This window comes from Arachis hypogaea, chromosome 1, assembly GCF_003086295.3.
Source record: "Arachis hypogaea cultivar Tifrunner chromosome 1, arahy.Tifrunner.gnm2.J5K5, whole genome shotgun sequence".
NCBI lineage: Eukaryota > Viridiplantae > Streptophyta > Magnoliopsida > Fabales > Fabaceae > Arachis > Arachis hypogaea.
Window position 1 is genome coordinate 53,124,989 of NC_092036.1, and position 14,777 is coordinate 53,139,765.

At 40.3% G+C, this 14,777-nt stretch overlaps 1 non-coding gene across 1 annotated transcript; it reads right to left on the minus strand.

Annotated features, from left to right (window-relative positions):
* Positions 1–13,809: 13,809 nt before the first annotated feature.
* On the minus strand, positions 13,810–13,913 carry LOC112711798 (small nucleolar RNA R71). Its single transcript, XR_003157602.1, has one exon. It is a non-coding gene; the product is annotated as a small nucleolar RNA R71 (small nucleolar RNA).
* Between the last annotated feature and the right edge of the window lie 864 nt (positions 13,914–14,777).

A 14,777-nucleotide genomic window follows, 5' to 3' on the forward strand; every position in this document is an offset into this window, starting at 1 on the left:
TTCGTCCCCAGAGAGTGGGGGTACCTGCAAGGGACTCTGATGCTTAAGTTAGCAAGGGTATTAAACAGGTGTTGAGTAGAATCAGAGTATGAGTTATACCTGGGTGCTCCAGTGTATTTATAATGGTGTAGAGTGACCTTTGCAGATAAGATAAGTTAGTTATCCTATCTTTATCTTTATATTTATCTTTCATAGGAACCGCCCTTATCTTTATAGGCTTGGGCTGCCTTTGGATTGGGGTCATGTTCCTCTATTTGGGCCCTTTATTGGACTTTCCTGTGACTTGGCCGAGCTCTTTGAGAAGAGGTCGGGTCATCCTGACCTGAAGAGGTCGGTCGCTTTGTCTGTAGAACATCCCGAGTCAGACAGCTCGACCCAGGGTATGAACAGTGCCCCTGCTCGAGTTCGGTCTTCCTTATTGAGGTTGAGTCTTTAGTTTTAAGACTTTTGATCCTTCTCAGCTGAAGCCGAACTCGAGCATTTTGTCGCTTTTGTCTTTGTAGGGTTCCCTTTTTGAATGCAGAACGTTTTGCTTTCTTTGAAAATGCGCGCTTTTGGATTAGCGTCCTGGCCTTGGGAATGTGCGAGGGTTTTTAATGCCCCATTAATTGGTTTTTGATGCTCTGTTTCTTTTGGCTTTTATTTTGAAATTTACTCTCAAAAAAATGTTTTTCTCCTCTCTTGCTTTTGCTGTGACTTTCCTTTTTCTCCTCTCCTTCTTTTTTCTTTTAAAAACTTACGTTTCTTGGTGTTTCTTCTTGCAACGTTTGTTCGGCGATCGTAAGTGCTTTCGATGGGGATTTCTAGCTTCATCGTCTTCAACCTTCTTGTGTATTCTTCTTCTTTCTCAGGTTGGTATTGCTTTCCCTTCACCGTTTATTTCTGCTGTGTTGTGTTTGATTTTGAAGCTTTGATTTTGACTGAGTGCATGTTGGAAAGCTTGAATTTTTATCGCGCCTGGTTTGTTACTGTGATGCATGCTTTTTCCTTTTGACCTTACATATGCTTCTGAGTGTATCTTCCTGGTTTGGCTGTTTAGGGCTTTGTATGCTACTACTGATTTCTGAACTGTTGTAGCCTTTTCTTTTGGTGGCTCGTTTGATCTTCTTCGCATTTGTTTTTCTTGGAAAGGGTTTCTGTTGAGACATTAGTCTTGTAGATTTTCCTGAATCTTTATTCCCTGATTGCCTCCAAAGGATGCCCCTAGACCTTGGGTTGTGTCCTGGGGTTTTCCTTTTTATCTGTTGTACTGCGCTGGATTATGCTGTCCGAGTTGTTTTGATTTCGTCTGGGATGTCTTTACCTTTTTAGTAATCCAATCTTTTTCTTGTTTGTAGGACTAGTTGACCATGTCTTCCCGAAAAAATATTGTCGAGGCATCTCCTAAGGTTCCCGAAGGGATGTCCGATTGGCTGGACTCTCTTGTCTTGCTGTGTGTTTCTTTAGCCGATTCTGAATTTTGTGTGACGCTTAGAAGGCATCATCGTGTCTGTAGCAGTGAGGATCAGGAGAGCAATTACGAGTTAGTAGCAACCGATTCTGGTGATAGAGTTTGCTTCCGAGTCCTGACCCAGGAGGAGCGTCCCTTCTTCTATGCTTATGACTTCTTTTTAAGCCAAATGAACATCACCTTTCCTTTTACCTCTTTTGAAACTGACCTGTTATGGTCTTGTAACGTAGCCTCTTCGCAGCTCCATCCGAATTCATGGGGTTTCATCAAGATTTTTCAGCTTGTTTATCAAGAATTTGATGTTACACCTTCTCAAACTCTTTTTCTTTATCTTTTCGTGTTGACCAAGCCTGGGACTACCAAGAAGAAGGCTTCTTGGGTTTCTTTTAGGTCTACCCAGGGGCATAAGGTTTTTTCCATGTATGACGAATCTTTCCGGGATTTTAAGAATTATTTCTTTAAGGTCCGGGATGTTGAAGGAGCCCGGCCTTTCTTTCTGGACGAAAATAACGAACCCTGCTTTCCCTTAGAGTGGCAGAGGAACATAGTGGTATCACGATATACTTGGGAGATGTTGGACGAGGTCGAGCAGGCCTTTGTGAATGTCTTGGAGGATATTTAGGGGGAACCTCCTCATTTGGATACTAAAAAATCTTTGGGAGACCCGTCCCTTATTTGAATTGCTTTGGGTATTGCTTTGATATATTTTGTTTCTTGTTTTTCTCCTACTTTCTTCCTAGTATGATAAATTGTTGTTTCAATTTTTCAGAGATGGCCAAAAATAATGATGCAATGAAGGCCTTCAAGAAGGCGAGGAAAGCTACTGCAGCTTAAAACACATCGGCCCGTGTAGATGGGGAAGGAACTTCTCAAGTTCCTTTGAAGCTATCCGTGCCGAGCTTTCTTGGCCTGAGGTGAATGATCCCTACACCTCAGGTCCGTTTGGTGGATCCCCCATAATCTTCTACTGCTGCTGTGGTTTCTTCTTCGGCCGTCCCTCTTCCTAAAAGACCTCGAACTGTTGAACCTTTCAATCTAGACGCCCCAGATTTTGACCCTATTGGTTTTGTGGATCAACAGATTGCAACTTATGGTGCCCTCTCAATGGATGATGTTATCTCTCCTTCATCACTTAGATTTTATAACTCGGAGTAGTGTTAAGATGGCTCATATGGGAGCTGCTTTGTATCAAACTGTCCAAAATCTGCCTCTGCATGCTACCAAAGCCTTTATGGAGGAAGCTAAGCAAGAGTTTCATCGGATGAAGGGTCTAAAGGAGGAGTTTGAAGCGGAGGTGACTAAACTGAAGAAGGAGCTGGAAGGGGAGAAGGCCAACTCTCTTGCCCTGGCGGCCTTTGTGCGGTTGGCTGAGGATGTGACATTGAAGCACAAAGAAAGCTATGTCACGTCCTACCGAGAAGTGATGCGTCTTCGGGAGGAGCTAGAGTCGGCCCGGGTTGATTATTCCGAGCTCTAGGGTCACCTTGTGGGCAGCGTAACTGTTGCTTATGAGAACCTGAAGGAGCAGGTTCGGGTTATCGCCCCGGAAGCTGACCTTACTTTATTTAGTTTGGATAATGTTGTGAAGGATGGCAAGATCGTTCCTGAAGACCCTGATGATGATGATGTTGAGCCTTCCTCTGAGCCTATCGCCAAAGCTTTTGTCGTGTTGGCTTCTTCAACTCCTGCTTGTTCCGTAGCCGATCCTGATTGTCAGATATTGAATAGGGATGACGGGACAGTGGACGCCGTGCCTCTCCAGACTCGCCTTCCTTCACCACGTGCTGATGCTGCTGAAAAGCCTTCAGGTGCTTGATTGACTTCTGTAACTACTTTGTGTAGATAACCCAGTTTGTGGGCGTTTGAACTCTTATTTTGTTGACTTTTGACACCTTTTTAGTTGCTAGTTTTAGCAACTTTATTTTGGTAAACAAAATAGTTTTCCAGCTTTGTGGGCTGGATTTGTCAGCCTCTGACACTGGCTATTATTTTGACTTTCTGTTTTTATATCATATCTGTTTGTGCTTGTCATGGTGTCTTCGTAGTCTTTGAGAGTATTGGGATGATCGGCTTGATTCCTTTGCCTGACGCTGCTTTCAACAGTGTTTTTGTTAGGAGTTGTAATACTGAGTTTGCCGATTTCTTCAACTTGGTTTTTTCCCGAGTTGTTTGTATGTAGCCCTCCTTTTTGGACTTTACTTAGGTCACTTCTAGGGGTAGCTATATTATGTCGGATCCTGTCGAGTTACTTGGTAATCCTCTTTCTTGGACCTTGTTCAGGTCTCTTTCAGGGGTTACCTTTTGTAGCTTTGTATCTTGGGCCGACTTCATCATGTCGGGCCCTGTCGAGTTACTTGGTAATCCTCTTTCTTGGATCTTGTTCAGGTCTCTTTCAGGGATTACCTTTTGTAACTTTGTATCTTAGGCCGACTTCGTCATGTCAGGCCTTATCGAGTCACTTGGTAATCCTCTTTCTTAGACCTTGTTCAGGTCTCTTTCAGGGATTACCTTTGTAACTTTTTCGTAGGAGTCCAACTTCATCATGTCTGGCTCTTCTAAGTTATAGTAATCTTTTTTTATAGGGTTGGCCAGACCTCTTTCCAGGGCTTTACTTATAACTTGGGTCGTTGTGGCTGGTCCGACTTCTTTATGCCGGCTAGTCTTCAAGATATTTTATAGCAATCCATTTTATTAGGACCTCGTCAGGTCCTTTCTTTGGATCACTTTCTATAACTTCTTGCCTTATTCCGTTTTCATTTTTGCCGATTTCGTAGAGTTTGGGTTTTAACCCTCGTTTGGTCAACCTTTTAATGAATTTGGTTTTCATTTTTGGTCTTTATCATGATCGCGCAGTGAATTTGATTTTCACTTTCTGTCGATCTGTAGCTTTATAATCGAGCGATGAATGTTTCGGAATAATGTGGTTTGAGCGTTTGTAGAAAATCTGAATAGATCTTATTAAAAGAAAATGTAAATATATACATGCGGGGGTTAATTTCCTAAGTCGGGTAATTTGTAGGTCTTGGTCTTGGCGCCTCATTAAGAAACCTTTTCAGGAAAAAGAATGCGTCTTGTCCCAAGGTCCTTTATCGTCCCTAAATATAGTACCTTCTTAGGTTACAGGCGTGCCATGACCTAGGAAGTTCTCTCCCGTCGAGTTTAGAAAGCCTGTAGTAGCCTTTTCCCAGCACTTCTATGACTCGGTAGGGTCCTTTCCAATTTGCTGTTAGCTTTCCTTCTCCAGGTCGAGTTGTTCCAATGTCGTTTCGGATTAGAATGAGGTTGTCCGTAGCAAAGGCTCGCTGTATTACCTTTTGATTGTATCTAGAAGCCATTCATCGTTTTAATGCCTCTTCCCTTATCCGAGCTCTTTCTTGGACTTCCGGAAGTAGGTCGAGCTCTTCCCTTTGAAGTTGGGAGTTGGCTTCTTCGCTATAGTGGATCACTCTAGGCTACCTTTCTTCAATCTCTACGGGGATCATTGCCTCCATTCCATATGCTAATCGGAAGAGTGATTCCTTTGTGGTGGAATATGGCGTTGTTTGATATGCCCAAAAAACATGTGGGAGCTCCTCGACCCAGGCTCCCTTTGCATGTTGTAACCTCCGCTTCAGCCCAGCCAGTATGACTTTGTTGGCAGCTGCAGCTTGTCCATTGGCTTGGGGATGTTCAACAGAGGTGAATTGTTGTCTTATATTCAAGTCGGCTGCTAGCTTTCTGAAGCCTGCGTCTGTGAACTGTGTACCATTATCTGTGGTGATGGAGTATGGAACCCTAAATCTTGTAACGATGTTTCTATATAGGAATTTTTGACTTCTTTGAGCAGTGGCGTTAGTTAGAGGTTCTGCCTCAATCCACTTTGTGAAGTAGTCTATTCCCACTATGAGGAATTTGACTTGTCCCGATCCTTGAGGAAAAGGTCCGAGAAGATCGAGTCCCCATTTTGCAAACGGCCAAGGTGAGGTCACGCTGATGAGTTCCTCTGGTGGGGTGATATGGAAGTTGGCATGTTTCTGACATGATGCACATGTCTTTACAAATTCTACAGCTTCTTTTTGTAGAGTTGGCCAATAAAATCCTGCCCAAAGTACCTTTTTGGCGAGTGCCTGCGCTCTGAGGTGATTGCCACAAATGCCACTGTGTACTTCTTCTAGGACGTCTTTTGTGTTGGAAGTCGGAACGCATTTTAATAGTGGTATTGAAATCCCTCTTTTGTATAGAGTATTATTTATGATGGTATAGTATTGTGCTTCCTGTTTTAACCTCTTTGCCTCTTTCTCATCTATGGGGAGAGCTTTTGTTCTGAGGTAGTTAATTATGGGAGTCATCCATCCCTGATCGCGACATGTTATGGCTAGGACTTTTTCTTCTTCTAAGATTGATGGATTTTGTAGAATTTCTTGGATAAGGCTTCTATTGTTGCCCCCTGGTTTGGTGCTGGCTAGTTTTGAGAGTGCATCAGCCCGGGCATTCTGTTCTCGGGGTATGTGACGAATCTCATATTCTCTGATTTGTCCAAGCTGTTCCTTGGTTTTGTCCAAGTATTTTTTCATAGTGGCATCTTTGGCTTGGTAGCTTCCTGCTATTTGTGAAGTAACTACCTGTGAGTCACTAAAGATGATAAGTTTTTGAGCTCCAACCTCCCTAGCCAGCTTCAAACCAGCTAGTAGTGCCTCGTATTCTGCTTGATTATTTGAGGCATGGAACCTAAATTTGAGGGAGAGTTTGATTTGGGTTCCCTGATCGCCTTCAATTATTACGCCCGCGCCACTTCCCGTTTTATTTGAGGAACCATCCACATATAGATTCTATTCTGTGGGGATTTCTGGTGTGTCCGTGAATTCCGCAATAAAGTCAGCCAGATATTGAGATTTGATGGTCATCCGAGCTTCGTATTGAAGATTGAATTCAGACAGCTCGACTGCCCATTGCAAGATTCTGCCTGCCAAGTCTGTTTTCTGTAAGATCCCTTTTATGGGATGGTTGGTCCGAACTCTAATGGTGTGAGCCTAGAAGTATGGGCAAAGTCATCGTGATATTAGTATGAGAGCGTAAGAGAACTTTTCTATTTTCTGGTAGTTCAGCTCGGATCCTTCTAATGCTTTGCTGATAAAGTATATGGGTTGTTGCCCGCTGTTGTCTTCTCAGACCAGTGCTGAGGCTATTGCCCGATTTTCTACCGCAAGGTACAATATGAGTGGTTCTCCTTCCCGTGGCCGAGTTAGTATAGGTGGCCGTCCCAGGAATCTTTTGAAGTCTTAAAAGGCTTGCTGGCATTCCGCTGTCTATTCAAACTCCTTTTCCTTCCTTAGAGTGGCATAGAAGGGGAGAGATCTTATTGCTGATCCAGCCAAGAATCTGGACAAGGCTGCCAACCTTCCGTTGAGTTGTTATACCTCTTTGACACAAGTCAGACATTTCATGTCCAGTATGGCCCTGCACTTATCCAGGTTTGCCTCGATTCCTCTCTGTGTGATCATAAAACCCAAGAATTTACCAGCTTCTACTGCGAAGGTGCATTTTGCGGGATTGAGTCGCATGCCGTGTCATCTTATAGTGTTGAATACTTGTGTCAGGTCGGATAATAACATCTCTTTGTTTTGCCTCTTTACTAGCATGTCATCCACGTAGACTTCCATGACCTTTTCGATGTGATCCGAAAAAACCTTGTTCATTAATCTTTGGTAAGTGGCTCCCGCGTTTTTAAGACCGAAGGGCATGAAAATGTAGCAGTAATTTGCCTTTGGGGTTAAGAATGAGGTTTTTTCTTGGTCGGGTGGGTACATTGGGATTTGGTTATATCCCGAGTATGCATCCATGAAGGAGAGGTATTTATATCTGGAGGAGGCATCTACCAGTGCGTCGATGTTTGGGAGCGGATAAGGATCTTTTGGGCAGGCTTTGTTGAGATCGGTATAGTCAGTGCACATTCTCCACTTCCCGTTTGACTTTTTTACCAATACGACATTAGCAAGCCATAGCGGGTATTTGACTTCTCTTATGAAACCTGCCTCTAGTAGAGCTCGTACCTGTTCTTCCACAGCTTGAAAGCATTCTGGTCCTAGCTTTCTACGCCTTTGTTGTACCGGCCGAGATCCTGGGTAGACTGCTAGCTTGTGGCACATTAGCTTGGGATCTATGCCTGGCATGTCTGCCACCTTCCACACAAAGAGATCAGCGTTGTCTCGTAGGAACTGTATGAGTGATTGATGAGCGGATAATTTATACGCTTTTTGGCATTATTTTGAAGTAGTTTTTAGTATGATCTAGTTACTTTTAGGGATGTTTTCATTAGTTTTTATGCTAAATTCACATTTCTGGACTTTACTATGAGCTTGTGTGTTTTTCTGGGATTTCAGGTATTTTCTGGCTAAAATTGAGGGACCTGAGCAAAACTCTGATAGAAGCCTGACAAAGGACTGCTGATGCTGTTGGAATCTGACCTCCCTGCACTCGAAATGGATTTTCTAGAGCTACAGAACTCCAAATGGCACGCTCTCAACGGCTGTGGAAAGTAGACATCCATAGCTTTCCAGAAATATATAATAGTCTATACTTTATTCGAGGTTTAATGTCGTAAACTGGCACTCAACGCCAGTTCCATGCTGCATTCTGGAGTCAAACGCCAGAAACACGTCACAAACCAGAGTTGAACGCCAAAAACACGTTACAACTTGGCGTTCAACTCCAAAAGAAGCCTCAGCTCATTTAAAGATCAAGCTCAGCCCAAATACACACCAAGTGGGCCCCGGAAGTGGATTTATGCATCAATTACTTACTTCTGTAAACCCTAGTAGCTAGTCTAGTATAAATAGGATAGTTTACTATTGTATTAAACATCTTTGATCAGTTTATGCGATCTTAGACATTGGGGGCTGGCCATTCGGCCATGCCTGGACCTTCATCACTTATGTATTTTCAACGGTGGAGTTTTTACACACCATAGATTAAGGGTGTGGAGCTCTGCTGTACCTCAAATTTTAATGTAATTACTACTATTTTCTATTCAATTCAATTTTTTCCTGTTCTATGATACCATTCGTACTTCAACCTGATGGATGTGATGATCTGTAACACTCATCATCATCCATCCTTATGAACGCGTGCCTGACAACCACTTCCGTTCTACAAGTGAGAGCTACGATGCGTGATCGGGGTAAAACTTGTCTCTCAACAAATTCCCATTCGGCAAGTGTACCGAATTTGTCGTCAAGTAAAAACTCACAATAGAGTGAGGTCGAATCCCACAGGGATTGATTGATCAAGCAACTTTAATTAGGGGAATGATCTAGTTGAGCGAATCCATGAATAGAGTTGATAATTGCAGAAATTAAAATGGCAAGAAAGTAAATGACTGAAAGTAAATGGCAGAATTGTAAATGGGAATGGGGGGATTGCTCATAAAAGTAAATTGCAAAAAGTAAAGAGAATGGGTAAGATCAGAAATGGGGAGTTCATTGGGCTTAGGAGATATTGCATTCTCCGGATCAATTTCATTTTCATCTCTTTCTCATTCAATGCACTCATTGATCTCCTTGGCAATCTTAAGTGATTGAATCACAATTTCTTGCAATTCAATCTCTCAAATCTTGATCAATAGCCAATTCCTTGGTCAATTGCTCATGAGAAGAGATGAAGTGTGGTCACTGATTATACCACATGCACTTCCCAAATCAAATTCTTAGAGGGTTATAGCCACATACCCATCCACACTTAATTTGGTCCAGCATGAGAAAGCATTTCTAGCTAATCTCTTCATTCCTCTTTCAAGGATCCGAAGAGATCCATGTTTAACTAGCTTCTTTTCCAAGATCACTATCCAATTGGATGAAGATCGAAAGCTTTCAAGTAAAATCAAAAGGAAAGATAGAAGAAGAATAAGAAAATTAGTATTGATCCATCAAATTACAACAGAGCTCCCTAACCCAATGAAAGGGGTTTAGTTGTTCATAGCTCTAGAAATCAAAATCAAAGATGGAGAATACATGATAAAGCTAGAAGTGCAGAGAAAGTAAAAATACAAGAGTAGTTCTCCCTCCTCGCCAAAAAGCTCCCCTCTATTTCAAAACTACTCCTATATATACTACTCTTCTCAGCTTCTAGTTATCTCTCCAAGTCTTGGGCTTCTGGATCTTTGAAGCAGTTCCTTTCTTCAATTGGGCTTGGCTTACTTGCAGAGAGAAAGTGTGAAGTGGGCAGAGAGCTTTAGCTCAAGACGTTAGGGGTGTTTAATAGTTAGTGAAAATACAAGTTCGAGAACGTTAGTGACACTTAACATTGTCACTAACGTTGCCATGCTCCCCTTTGTCTCCCGTTAAAGCCCACGTTAACTGGGTTAACGTGGCTTTTAACGTTGCCTTGTTAGCCTTCGAGAACGTTAGTGACACTCAACATTGTCACTAACGTTCAAGTGTGCCCCTTCTTGCTTCACGTTAAAGCTCACGTTAACTAGGTTAACGTGGCTTCTGCCATCCTTCGAGAATGTTAGTGACACTCAACATTGTCACTAACGTTCAAGTGTGCCCCTAGGTCTCACGTTAGAGTCCATGTTAACTAGGTTAACGTGGCTTCTAATGTGGCATTTCTTAGCCATCCCAACGTTAGTGACAATGTTGAGTGTCACTAACGTTGGCTCATTCTTCATTCCTCATCGTTAGCTTCCACGTTAACCAAGTTAACGTGAAGGTTAACGTGGCTCTCGGGGGTTGTGTGGTTGCTCCAACCTTAGTGACAATGTTGAGTGTCACTAACGTTGTCGACAACTCTCTATCTCTTACGTTAGCTCCCATGTTAACCAAGTTAACGTGGGAGTTAACGTGGCTATTTGCACCTTAGGCCAACGTTAGTGACAATGTTGAGTGTCACTAACGTTGGCTTCTCTTCCCCCTTTAACGTTAGAGGCCACGTTAACTAGGTTAACGTGGCTTCTAACGTGGCCATTTATGAGCAATTGCCAACGTTAGTGACAATGTTAAGTGTCACTAACATTGGCTCAACTTCTCTTCTCTACGTTAGAGTTCACGTTAACTTGGTTAACGTGACTCTTTAACGTGGGCATTGATGGCTTTTGAGAGTGTTTTTGGCAATCACTTTTCTCCTTAACTTTGCAAATTACCTCCCATTCCTTGCTTCCTTTTGGTCCTGAAATCAAGCAATAGAGTGCATCAAAGTTCTAGTCCAAGTCATGGGTAATGCAATATACAATTTTGTCATTAAAATCATGCAAAATCCTCATGAAATAATGTAAAATGCACAATGTATGCTTGAATCAAGATCTGAGTGAATATTTGCCCAAAACTAACTTATTTCCTAAGAAAATGCATGAAATTACCTAAAAACAGTAAAGAAAAGGTCAGTGAAACTGGCCAAAATGCCCTGGCATCAATGCATATCTCTTGGATTCCTGATACACGATGCATGGTTGCCCCTCGCCTGACAACCGAGCCTTTCATTCCGTGAGATCAGAGTCTTCGTGGTATAAGCTAGAATTGATGGCAGCATTCATGAGAATCCAGAAAGTCTAAACCTTGTCTGTGGTATTCCGAGTTGGATTCTGGGATTGAATGACTGTGACGAGCTTCAAACTCGCAATTGTTGGGCGTGAAGACAAACACAAAAGAATCAATGGATTCTATTCCAACATGATCGAGAATCGACAAATGATTAGCCGTGCCATGACAAAACATTTGGACCTTTTTCACTGAGAGGATGGGATGTAGCCATTGACAATGGTGATGCCCTACATACAGCTTGCCATAGAAAGGAGTGACAAAGATTGGATAAAAGCAGTAGAAAAGCAGAGATTCGGAAGGAACACAGCACCTCCATACACTTATCTGAAATCCCCACCATTGAATTACATGAGTAACTATATCCTATTTTATTTATTTTCGTTTACTATAATTTCTTAATACAGATGAATCCGCCTGACTGGGATTTACAAGATGACCATAGCTTGCTTCATACCAACAATCTCTGTGGGATCGACCCTTACTCACGTAAGGTATTACTTGGACGACCCAGTACACTTGCTGGTTAGTTGTGCGGAGTTGTGACAAAGTGTGATTCATGTTTAAGAGCAACAAGTCTTTGGAGCCATTGTTGATGATCACAATTTCGTCCACCAAGTTTTTGGCGCCGTTGACGGGGATTGTTTGAGTTTGGACAACTGACAGTTCGTCTTGTGGCTCAGATTAGGTAATTTTCTTTTTATTCTCTTTTCAAAAAGTTTTCAAAAATATTTTTCAAAATTTTTCCCTTTGTTTTCGAAAATTTTTCAAATTTTTTTTAGAATGAATTCTAGTGTTTCATGAAGTAGGTTGAAGCTTGGCTGGCTGTAAAGCCATGTCTAATTCCTGGGGTTTTGATTGAGGACTGTGAATTCATTACTTCCTTTTTCCAAAATATGTTTTCGAAAAATTTATTAAGAAAATACAAAAAAATCATAAAATCATAAAAACCAAAAATATTTTGTGTTCTTGTTTGAGTCTTGAGTCAATTTTTAAGTTTGGTGTCTATTGCATGTTCATCTTATTCTTGCATTTTTTTCAAAAATTCATGCATTCATAGTGTTCTTCATGATCTTCAAGTTGTTCTTGGTAAGTCTTCTTGTTTGATCTTGATGTTTTCTTGTTTTGTATTTTTTGTTGTTTATCATATGCATTTTTCATTTGTTAGAGTCCAAGCATTAAAGATTTCTAAGTTTGGTGTCTTGCATATTTTCTTTGCATCAAAAATTTTTCAAAAATATGTTCTTGATGTTCATCATGATCTTCAAAGTGTTCTTGGTGTTCATCTTGACATTCATAGTGTTCTTGCATGCATCATGTGTTTTGATCCAAAATTTTCATGTTTTTGGGTCATTTTTGTGTTTTTCTCTCTCATCATTAAAAATTCAAAAATAAAAAAAATTATCTTTTCCTTATTTCTCTCAAAACTTCAAAATTTTGGGTTAACTTGGTCAAAATTTTTTAAAATAAGTTGTTTTCTTGTTAGTCAAGTCAAAATTTCAATTTTAAAAATCTTATCTTTGCAAAAACTTTTTCAAAAATCAAATCTTTTTCATTTTTTTTTATTTTCAAAAATTTTAAAAATATTTTTCAAAAATCTTTTTCTTAATATTATTTCATAATTTTCGAAATTACACTAACAATTAATGTGATTGATTCAAAAATTTGAAGTTTGTTAATTTCTTGTTAAGAAAGGCTCAATCTTTAAATTCTAGAATCATATCTTTTAGTTTCTTGTTAGTTAAGTAATTAATTTTAATTTTAAAAATTAAATCTTTTTCAACCATATCTTTTTATCATATCTTTTTATCATATCTTTTATATCTTTTTCAAAAAAAAAATTTTGATTTCAAAATATCTTATCTTATCTTCTTATCTTCTTATCTTTTCAAATTTGATTTTCAAATCTTTTTCAACTAACTGTTTGACTTTTTGTTTGTTTCTTATCTTTTTCAAAACCACCTAACTACTTCTCCCTCTCTAATTTTCGAAAATATCTCCCCCTTTTTCAAAATTATTCTTAAATTAATTAATTGTTTCAAATTTTAATTTTAATTTTAATTCTTCCTTTAATTTTCGAAAATCACTAACTCATTTTCAAAATTAATTTTCGAATTCTCTCCCCCCTCATCTTCCTCTATTTATTTATTCACTAACACTTCTCTTTATCTCAAATCAGTACCTCTATCCTTACCCTTCTGTTTGGATTCTCCTTTCTTTGTTCTCTTTCTTCTTCTACTAACAATAAGGAACCTCTTTACTGTGACATAGAGGATTCCTCTTCTCTTCTTTTTCGGTTCTCTTCTCTTTCATATGAGCAGGAATAAGGAAAAAGACATTCTTGTTGAAGCTGATCCAGAACCTAAAAGGACTCTGAAGAGGAAACTAAGAGAAGCTAAATTACAACAATCCAGAGACAACCTTGCTGAAATTTTCGAACAAAAAAGGGAGATGGCAGCCGAACCCAACAACAATAATGCAAGAAGGATGCTTGGTGATTATACTACACCTACTTCCAAGTTTGATGGAAGAAGCATCTCACTTCCTGCCATTAGAGCAAACAATTTTGAGCTGAAACCTCAACTAGTTGCTCTAATGCAACAGAACTACAAGTTTCATGAACTTCCATCAGAAGATCCCTACCAGTTTTTAACTGAGTTCTTGCAGATATGTGAGACTGTTAAGACTAATGGAGTAGATCCTAAAGTCTACAGGCTCATGCTTTTCCCTTTTGCTGTAAGAGACAGAGCTAGAACATGGTTGGATTCTCAACCTAAAGATAGCCTGGACTCCTGGGATAAGCTGGTCATGGCCTTCTTGGCCAAGTTCTTTCCTCCTCAAAAGCTGAGCAAGCTTAGAGTGGATGTTCAGAACTTCAAACAAAAAGATGGTGAATCCCTCTATGAAGCTTGGGAAAGATACAAACAGATGACCAAGAGATGTCCTTCTGACATGTTTTCAGAATGGACCATGATAGATATATTCTATTATGGTCTATCTGAGTTCTCTAAGATGTCATTGGACCATTCTGCAGGTGGATCCATTCACCTAAAGAAAACACCTGCAGAAGCTCAAGAACTTATTAACATGGTTGCAAATAACCAGTTCATGTACACTTCTGAGAGGAATTCCGTGAATAATGGGACGCCTCAAAGGAAGAGAGTTCTTGAAATTGATGCTCTGAATGCCATATTGGCTCAGAACAAAGTGTTGACTCAGCAAGTCAACATGATTTCTCAAAGTCTGAATGGATGGAAAAATGAATCCAACAGTACTAAAGAGGCATCTTCTGAAGAAGAAGCTTATCATCTTGAGAACCCTGCAATAGTAAAGGTAAATTACATGGGTGAACCTTATGGAAACACCTATAATTCGTCATGGAGAAATCATCCAAATTTCTCATGGAAGGATCAACAAAAGCCTCAACAAGGCTTTAATAATGGTGGAAGAAATAGGCTCAGCAATATCAAGCCTTATACATCATCTTCTCAGCAACAGACAGAGAATTATGAACAGAATACCTCTAAATTAGCAAATTTAGTCTCTGATCTGTCTAAGGCCACTTTAAGTTTCATGAATGAAACAAGGTCCTCCATCAGAAATCTGGAGGCACAAGTGGGCCAGTTGAGTAAGAAAATCACTGAAACCCCTCCTAGTACTCTCCCAAGCAATACTGAAGAAAATCCAAAAAGAGAGTGCAAGGCCATTGATATAATCAATATGGCCAAACCTAGAGAGGAAGGAGAGGACGTGAATCCCAATGAGGAAGACCTCATGGGACGTCTCTCAAGCAAGAAGGAGTTTCCTATTGAGGACCT